The following is a 9,396-nucleotide window of genomic DNA, read 5'->3' on the forward strand; positions in this document are numbered from 1 at the left end:
CTGTGCTCATTGTGTTTTGTCTTGAGACAGGATCTTGCTATGCAGTCCAGACTGGCCTAAGAACTCACCATCCTGCCTTGGTCTCTTGAGTGCTGGGATTACAGGCATGAGCAACCCTACCATACTTTACATATTGTTTTAAAAAGGGCTGGGGTATAGCTCAGTGGTAGAGTATATGGCTAGCATGCAGAAGGCCCTGGGATGAAGAACATGGTAAACACCAGTGAGAAGGAACTGTGGAACAGCCACAAGTTCAACTGAACGTGTGAAATTTCCCCAGCCACTAGAAATGCCTCCGAACCCTCCCCCATGGAGACATCCAGAAGGATGTTGGCTTTGTGCCTGCTCCGTGTGCCCACTGCATTCTAGCAAGTAGCCATGAAGTACATCAAAACCTTACCAAACCTGAGCATGCGCGATGGGGAGGAAAGTGGAGGGGAGGGAGGGAGGGAGAGAGAGAGAGAGAGAGAGAAGGAATGGGGTGGGGTGGGGTGGGAGACACACACAGAGGACACAAGAGAAGAATATACTGGATATTTTTTGGCTATACAGGGATTTGAACTCAGGACCTCAAGTACTTTACTATTTGAACCATGCCCAAGCCCTTTATACTTTAGATATTTTTCTGAGAGGTCTTGTGTTTTTGCCAAGGCTGACCTTGGACTGTGAGTCTCCTACCTATGCCTCCAAAGTAACTGTAGGACAGTCATGTCCTACCACACTTAACTTTTTTGTTGAAATGGGGGGGTCTCACTTTTTTGTGGGGGCTTACCTCAAACCAACTGAAATTGTCCTGATCTCTACCTCCAGATTAGCTGGGATTACATGTGTGAGTCACCACACCCAGCTGCACTGGATGTCTTGATGTTATCTGCTACTTAGATGCATTTTGGATACACTGTACGCCCAATGTACTGTATACACTGGTGACTGTGATTCTTTTCAAGTAGTGACCGGTCTACAGGCACAGTTTTCTCAAGCTACTTTCTTCATTTCCATGCAGCTCCATTGCCACTTATTTCCTCACTGACTTTCCACAATCATTTCCATTTATGATAAGCAGAACTCCCATAAAACTTGTATTTAAACAACAAGAAGGTTAATTGTTTTTGTTGCTTCTTTTTTGGGAGGTATTGCAGTTTGAAATTAAGGTCCCCTGCTTGATAGGCAGGCACTGTAGCACTTGAGCCACGCCCCACTCCTTTTATGCTTTTAGTGATTTTTTTAGGTAGGGTCTCGCATTTTAGCCCTGGGGCTGGCCTCTGACTGCAATCTTTCTACCTATGTCTTCTGCTTACTTGTGTGTTTTTTTTAATTGAGATAATCTCACTAACTTTTGAATGGAACTGACCTTGAACCACAGTCCTTTGATTCTCCAACTCCCATGTAGCTGGGATTACAAGTGTGAACTACAATACTAAACCTCTTTGGTATTTTTAAAGTACCCCTAGCATGTCTTCTGTCACCACTTCTTCTACACTGTTAGATGTAGAAGACACATACATGATTAGTATCCAAAATATTGGACTATTTTTGAAATAATAGCAAAGAAGTGGATAGTATGTGTAGGGGCTGGTGCTTCCACAAAATCCTGTTTCATTCCTACAGTAACCCTTGAGGGGACTCACCTGAACTCCAGCTTACACATGAGCCAATTGAGGCTCAGCAAGGAGAAAAGCAGTGTTTCACGTGTAGACTTCTTTTGTCAGAACTCAGGTTTAGTGCTACACCAATAGTTCTCACGGGCATTGCTTTTATTCTGTTTACAAAATCCTGCTCCACACTGACCTAGGACCCTGCCCTCAACTCCACGTCCAGTGCAGGTCATACTGCTCTTTGTCATCCAACTTTTTATCAGGAAGGAAATAATTCTAAAAAGTAGGCAATCACTGGATCCTTGTTGAATTTCCAGCTGAGAGGCCATCCATCACATCAGCGTCTGTGTTTGTAGAATGCGTTGGAACGGGAGCTGTAAGTTATTTCTGAGATCCTGTGTTATATCCTCTTGAACGTTACACGTTACTATATCTCCTTTCTCATTCTTGGTTGAAGCTTATAACCCCAAAGTACGAGTTTACAATTTCCTTAACTCCTGCATCAGAATGTTTCAACAGGGACATTCAATGGCAATGTTGCCAGCAGAGATGAAAACGAAACTCACTTGCTATGCACATTTGATTTGTGGTTTGCAATAGATGCCAGGAATAATCATAGGATTTGGTGAATGAAAGCTGTAACAATAAAATGAAACATGATTTATCTACCTAAAGGCCATTTTTCATTTAAACATTTAATAAGAATTTATTGAGGTCTAAGTCCCAGAATTATGCAAAATACAATACAGAAAATACAAAACTTAACGATACATGATGACTGTCAGGCGGTACTGCAGAGAGCAATGGGTCAGAGATCTGGAAACAAGAATTTAAAACCTTTTCAAGAAAGAATTGCTGTGTGGCCTTAGATAACTCATTTCTCTCTCCAGTCCGGTCTCCTTAGCTATAAAATGAATGGAATTATATTTTCTCTCAAAGCTCAAAGTTGTGTGGTCTGTAATAGGCCCCTGAATAACTGACCATATGGAAAAATTTGGACAGTGCCTAACGTTTGAGACAAAATGTAAGGTAGAATTAAAAGGAAATCATAATAAGCACTAATAAATTACTTGCACATCTGAAATGATTTTTTTTCTTTTAAGAGTCTTTCCTGGGCTTAAGCCTACAGTACATCACTGAGTAGAGGCAGAAGGAACCACAAATAAAACTGTCCCCAAAACAACAAAAAAAGAAACGGTAGCAACAACAATCTGATCAGCCATTTTTCTGCTCTTAGCAAGGCAAATTTATATCGTCTATTTTCCTTTTCATTTCAAAACTTACCCAATTTAATTTCTCTTGTGTCTTTTGTGATCTTGCTTTCTCAGTTCTGGTCGCTATTCAACACCTCTAACATCCTTTTCACCTGAGTCCACATTTGAACTGTTCTCACCTTGTGGTCCAATCAGCAATTCTAAATAACAGAAGGAGTTGATCAGAAGATTAAAAACACTTGGTACTTAAAGGTCAACTCTAGACCTGAGCTAAGGTATGTGTTATCAGTGTTTCTCACACAGAATCTCTTGGGTTTTGTGTTTGATTTTGTCTTTCCAACCAATTTTCATTTGTTATTGTTATTTTGAATTGTGTGTGCGACATGAAATACAGAATCAATGTTGTGTTGAAAAATCCATTCTTAAAAATCCTATACAGACTTCCCTATGTCCACTTCTAAGAAATTAGGACCTTTAATACAGTGGACAAAGGGATCCCAGCAAAAACGTTTACTATAAAAACTATAAAACTCAAAGGTGATGTGATTTCTCCAGATAACTAACTCAGCAAAATACACCTCTCTTCCCAAAGAGAAGAGAAGATATACACTGAAAATATCTTTCAGTATATTTTCTCCAACACAGACAGCAGGGTTTTTAAGAACAGCCCCAAACGCCTGCAAAATGTGTGCTCTTGTGCAAGAAAGGGGAATCGAAGGCCTTACAAGAAGGAATTTCATCACGTTAATCTTTTCCTAAGAAAGACAGGAAGAAAGCAAGGAGATGCCAGGAAGTGACTAGAGCTAGAAAAGAGAAGTCACTTGCAGCAAATAGTTAACAAAAGCAGAAAAATTAGGCTGAGAGTCTGCACATAAAATTTCAAACCAGGTTATGTGTTAAAAAAAATAATAAAACCACATCCTCATCCAGGCACACACTCCACACTCCCTCAGGCAGATGGTGTTGCTCTCAGAAACTGTGCGACATACAACCCACATCATAGCTGTCACTTTCTAGGTTTGTTTTGTTTTGTGTGTGTGTGGCTGGTGCTCTACCCCTTGAGCCACACTGCCAGTCCAGTTTTGCTTTGGTTATTTTGGAGATAGAGTTTTGCATTTATGCCTGGGCTGGGCTGGCCTGGACAACAATCTTCCTACTTGTGCATCCTACTGGGCACAAACCACTACAGCCAGCTTTTTATTGGTTGACATAAAGTTCTCGTGAACTTTTTGCCCAGGCTGGCCTCAAACTGTGATCCTCTTGATCTTGCCTCACAAGTAGCTGAGATTATAGATGTGAGCCACCGTGTCTGGAACTACTTTCTGTTTTTAAACAAATCAATTAGAATCTTTTTGTTTTACTTCACTTTCACCCCTTGGTTGGTACTGGAATATATTTAGAAATATAAAATTCAAAATATATGCTATTTTTTTTAAATCTTGAAGTAACTCCCTTATACAGACTCTAAAGTTAAACAGTCTTCAGGGAATGAAATGGGCTGATGCAAAGTGATTTTAAAAATCCTATTGGTTAAACAACTTATATTCTGAACTAATAACATAAAAGAGATCTTAAATCCTAGGTAAAAGACAGGTATTTCCCTTGGCACAGCAAATCTTCTCTTGGTGATACACAGCACAACTATCTGAGTACAATATAAATGAGAACCTTTTACTTCACTTGTTTGGTAAAATCTGAGCACAGGAATAAAAGTTCTGATTATAAATTAATTCCAGTAATCTTACTTGCATCTCCATTTTAGAAAGATCTAAAACACATTCACTGATAAAATAAGAAAATGACAGAAGGTGGTACCATTTCTCACTATGAGTCTGTTGACATGACAATGTACACATGACATTAAACAGAAAGTTGTTCAATTTTTCTAAAATGTGTTTATAGGTACCAGGATAAAATAAAATTTTAAAAAATTAGATTCTGATTTTAGGGGAAAATGCAGAAGCAGTAAATTGAAAATATAATAATAATGCAGTATTGATAATTACCTGTTCTGCTACTTCTGAAACATTATTTATTTAGAGCTTGTTATGTCCCAGAACTGTGCTAAGAATTTTATGTGTTACTTTTACCTGTATGTCTATATTTTTCTCTATATCTATGTGTATGTATGTGTATATAGGAGCATACATGCATATGTGTATACATATATATGTGTGTATGTGTACATAGATAGAAGAATATACTCTGTCTCTAAAACACTGGTACTAAAAACTTCACTATTTTTCAAATGATGGAACTACAGCCTTCAAAAAAACCTGTTCCAAACCAACTAACTTGGAATTGGAAAAGGCTGGAGTTGAACACACAGAAACTGTGAGGAATGAGTCTTAACCATTGTGGACAAAAGCCACCAGCCAAACAGTTCATAAGGAAAAGAACTGGACAAAACAACTCAGAGGCAGCAGTCACAGCATCTGATAGCTAAGAGAATAAACCATGGTTACCTCAAGTTTTAGTATCCAAAAACATTCGGGTAATAATACTTTCATTTCAATACCTGTGACTCCAGAAATAGTTCTACAGGAGACACTGTAAGAGAGACCATGAGAAGTTGGAGTAAATCATGAGAAGGAGTTTGAAAGTCTCTTGTTAAGGAAATGTAGTAATAAGAAGTTGGAGCTGGTGGCTCACGCCTGTAATTCTAGTTACTCAGGAGGAAAAGATCAGGAGGATTCTAAGCCAGCCCAGGCAAATACTTCATGAGACCCCCTACCTCAAAATACTTTTCACAAAAATAGGACTGGTGGAGTGGCTCAAGGTGAAGGACCTAAGTTCAAGCCCCAGTACTGCAAAAAAAGAAAGAAGAAGAAGGAGGAGGAGGAGGAGGAGGAGGAGGAGGAGAAGGAGGAGGAGGAGGAAGAGGAGGGCAAAAAATGAGCATTGTGTAGTTACCATATACGAGAGAAGTAATTTAAATTAACCAGGAAAAAAAATTCTAATCCGCAACTTCCTTCCAAAGAGGTTCACAGTCGCTAAGAAAGCCTATATCATAAGCTGGCATTTTGCATATCTGAGCCCCAAGATGGCTGGGAATATACAAAATAAGCTGGAGGTGGAGTTTTGGAGTAGGGACTGTAGAGTACTATATTAATTCTGATTATGGTATTTTATATTAACTATGCATTATTACAAATAAAATGGTAAATATGGCTATCCCAAAGACCACGATGGATACAAGGCATAACTGTGTCAATAATTATTGGCATAATTATGTCAATAATAAAATCATGTCAAAAATAAAACATAAGCTTTCAGTAAAACTATAATAACTGAGATAGTCTTTTTAATTTTTTTAATCTTTTGGTGGTATTGGGGTTTGAACTCAGGGCCTTGGGCTTTCTAGGCAGGAGTTCTATGGCTTGTACCTCTGGTCCTTTTTGCCCTGGTTATTTTGGAGATAGGTCTCACTTTACGCCCAGGCCAGAATGGACTAAGATCCTCTATTTGTGCTTCCCCCTGCAGCTGGGATGACGGGCATGAACCTGTTCCTGTCCAGCTCCACAATCCTTCCAATCTCAGCCTCCCAAGTAACTAGAATTGCAGGTATGAGCCACAGGCTCCTGGCTAAACAGCTATTCTTACAAAAATAAAATAAATATAAATAGTGGAATTATATTAAATACGGAAAGATCTACCTATAAGAAAAGAAAAAGACAGTCTGAGTAACTGCATTTTCATTAAATGCAGACAAGAGATGTTATCATATTATCATTATCTAACCAAAGTAAAATTAAATAGTAAAATTATTTCAAATAATTATTTTAAATAATTAACTTCAAAATTAATATTAATATTAGAAATGAGATATGATCATCTATTTTTCTGTTTTTATTATTGCATTTAAAAATCTTATAGATGATACTATATATTTAATGAAAACTGTTGTTAAAGTGGCTGGGTAAAAGTTAAGTATATAAAATATTTTTTCATATTAGCACTAAGCTATCTGAAGAATGTAAATGGTAAACCGAAATTCCAATATAACAGTTATACAAGAAAATATGAAGTCTTATTGGGAGTGCAGAAAATGTAATCTGTACAAAAGATGTTCCTAAATAGGAAATCTCCATTGTTCCCAAATTAATATGCAAATTTAATGTGTTCCCAGTTCTAATCTCAACTCTGTTATTCTGGGGAAGAAGAGGAAAGTTTCAAGAAGTTATCTTAAGGTTTACATGAAGAACAAATTTTCACAATAGCAATTGTGAGTTCTGAGAATATTGAGGGACTTGACAGGCCAGTTAGCAAAGGTTAAAAGTGGCGTCTTCCGAAATAAAGTACAAGAAAAATTGTGTAAAATTTATACAATAAATGGGGATAGTGAACCATCTTTATATGTTGCCCTACCTTATAACATATATAAGAAAAGCTCTAAATGAAATAAAAATACAAAACCTAAATAAAAATATTTGAGAAAAACGTATCCATAGCCATTAGTTGGTATGACAACTAATTAGTAGTTTTTTAAACTATACAGGTTTAAAAATACCCTTAAAAAGTCGATAGGCAAACCATAATTTGCACAAACATGTTATAATGCTTGTTAAAGATCAAAGGTCAGGCTGGGCATGGTGGCTCATGCTTGTAATCCTAGCTCCTCAGAGATGGAAGAGAAGAGAACAGTAGTTTGAGGCCAGCCCAGGCAAAAAGCCAGGCATGGTGGTTCAGGACTTAATTCCAGCTATGTTGGAGACAGAGACAGGAGGACTGCAGTCCTAGAACAGCCAGAGAGAAAGCATAAGACCCTATCTGAAAAAGAAACTAAAGCAGATGGCCTAGGGGGGTGGTTCACATGAGAGCACCTGCTTAGCAGGTGCAAGGCCCTGAGCTCAAACCTGGGCACCATAAATATGTATATATTCTGACTACAGTGAGATTAAGCTACAAGTCAAAACCAAAACTATTAAAAAATTAAGAATTCGGCAAAACCCATCTAAATAATCCTTACACCAAAGAAATCACAGTGAAAATAAAAATTACAGTGATACAAGAGTGAAAAGACATTAGACCAAAGTCGCAGCTGCTACTAAAACTCATGTCCAGAGTGACCGCGAAGGTCAAGGCACCGCATCTCCTGAAAGGCCTAGTTACACACAAGGGGCAGAGCCTGGGAGCTGCAGCTGTGCAGGTGTGGCTTAGGTCACACCCCAGGAGATGCTGTGGGTTCCAGGGACCACATCTTACATTGGGATACTCAAAACAGCCTTTCACAATAAATTTGGTAAATAAATAAAATGAGAACTCTTTTTAGGAAAACACAAAGACAAAAATCTGGATAGTTTTATGACTCTTTACAAATTCAGATCTTTAAGAAACTTCATACAAAGAAAATTCCAGACCCAAAATGGCTTCACCAGAGAATTCTTTCAGCCACTTTTGGAAAAAATTATACCGCTTTTACACCATCCCTTCCAAAGAATAGGAAAAACAAAACCAAGACCTAAACAAAGCAAAATAAAACACTCCTGCACATCATCTTTTATTATGAGGGCAGCAGATTATTAAATCAAAACCTTCAGATTTTGCCACAAGAAAGGAAAAAATGTAGATTTATCACTCTCATGCACATAGACCTCCAAATGCTAACAATCAAACATGTGAACACCCTACATCTATCACACACACACAGGGAGGGGGAGGGAGAGGGAGCGGCATGGAGAGGAGGAAAGGGAGGGAGAAAAGAACAGGGGGAGGGGAGAGAGCTCACAAGAGCTAGCTGAGTCATAATGTCAACAAGAAGTAAATGTAACAGCCTTGATTGTTCACCTGGGGACTTCTTGCTAACTGACAAAATTAAGCCTTACTCATATATAAAGGCAATCTTAGGTTAGCCAAAAGATTTACTTATTGACAGTATCACCTAGAAAAATCAAAATTCAACTACAGCCTGTATTTCTTACCTGCATTTCAATAATTTTCACACACACCCCCCACTTTGTATCCAGTCCGTCAATATGGTCATATTTACCTGCCACTCAGGTCTCAGTTCCCTCCCTTCCCAGCTTGTCCATGGTCCATCAATATTGTCATTGCCTTGTGTGCAACCCTTACTCTTGATATCCATCCTTCATTTCCTTGGCCTGACAAAAACCACACTCAAATTAGACCAAATCTCTCCCTTTATGATCTCCCCAGCCAGGCACCTTACCATTCAAGCTCACTTTAAACTTTACACTAACCTTCCGCCTCAGAGCTGCCCAGAAAACTCACCACATTTCCTCCTGAGTTGATCTTCCCCATCTCCATGGTGATGGTTTCTCAGCAACTCCTGTCCAATGTGTCTCCCTACCCTCCTCCCTCTCAGAGGAGACTCCTTCTTTTATATTGGCCATCAGGCGATAAAGCCCTCCTCTTCTCCCACCACCCACCAATTAGAGCTTCACCGTCATGGTGAAGCGGAAATCAGGAAAGTGCATAGAAAACTTGTAGTCAGTCAGCAGACCAGAAGCACCTGGGAACTGGTTGCAAGCGCAAATTCCCAGATTTAATGGATTAGAAGTCAGAAGATTAGAAACTCCTTTGCAAGAAGCCATCCAGATGAGGCTGATTTGTGCTCAATTTTGAGA

General features: G+C 38.7%; 1 long non-coding RNA gene across 2 annotated transcripts; it reads right to left on the reverse strand.

Moving 5' to 3' along the window:
* Nucleotides 1-567: 567 nt before the first annotated feature.
* LOC141423853 (uncharacterized) lies at nt 568-9,116 on the reverse strand. Of its 2 annotated transcripts, none has more exons than XR_012448623.1 (3): nt 9,041-9,116; nt 2,880-3,009; nt 568-2,231 (listed from the first exon to the last, which is right to left on the reverse strand). It is a non-coding gene; the product is annotated as an uncharacterized lncRNA (long non-coding RNA). The 2 variants fall into 2 exon arrangements; XR_012448624.1 differs by lacking the exon at nt 9,041-9,116 and adding an exon at nt 8,799-9,017.
* Nucleotides 9,117-9,396: the final 280 nt, after the last annotated feature.

This window comes from Castor canadensis, chromosome 6 (genome assembly GCF_047511655.1).
Source record: "Castor canadensis chromosome 6, mCasCan1.hap1v2, whole genome shotgun sequence".
NCBI lineage: Eukaryota > Metazoa > Chordata > Mammalia > Rodentia > Castoridae > Castor > Castor canadensis.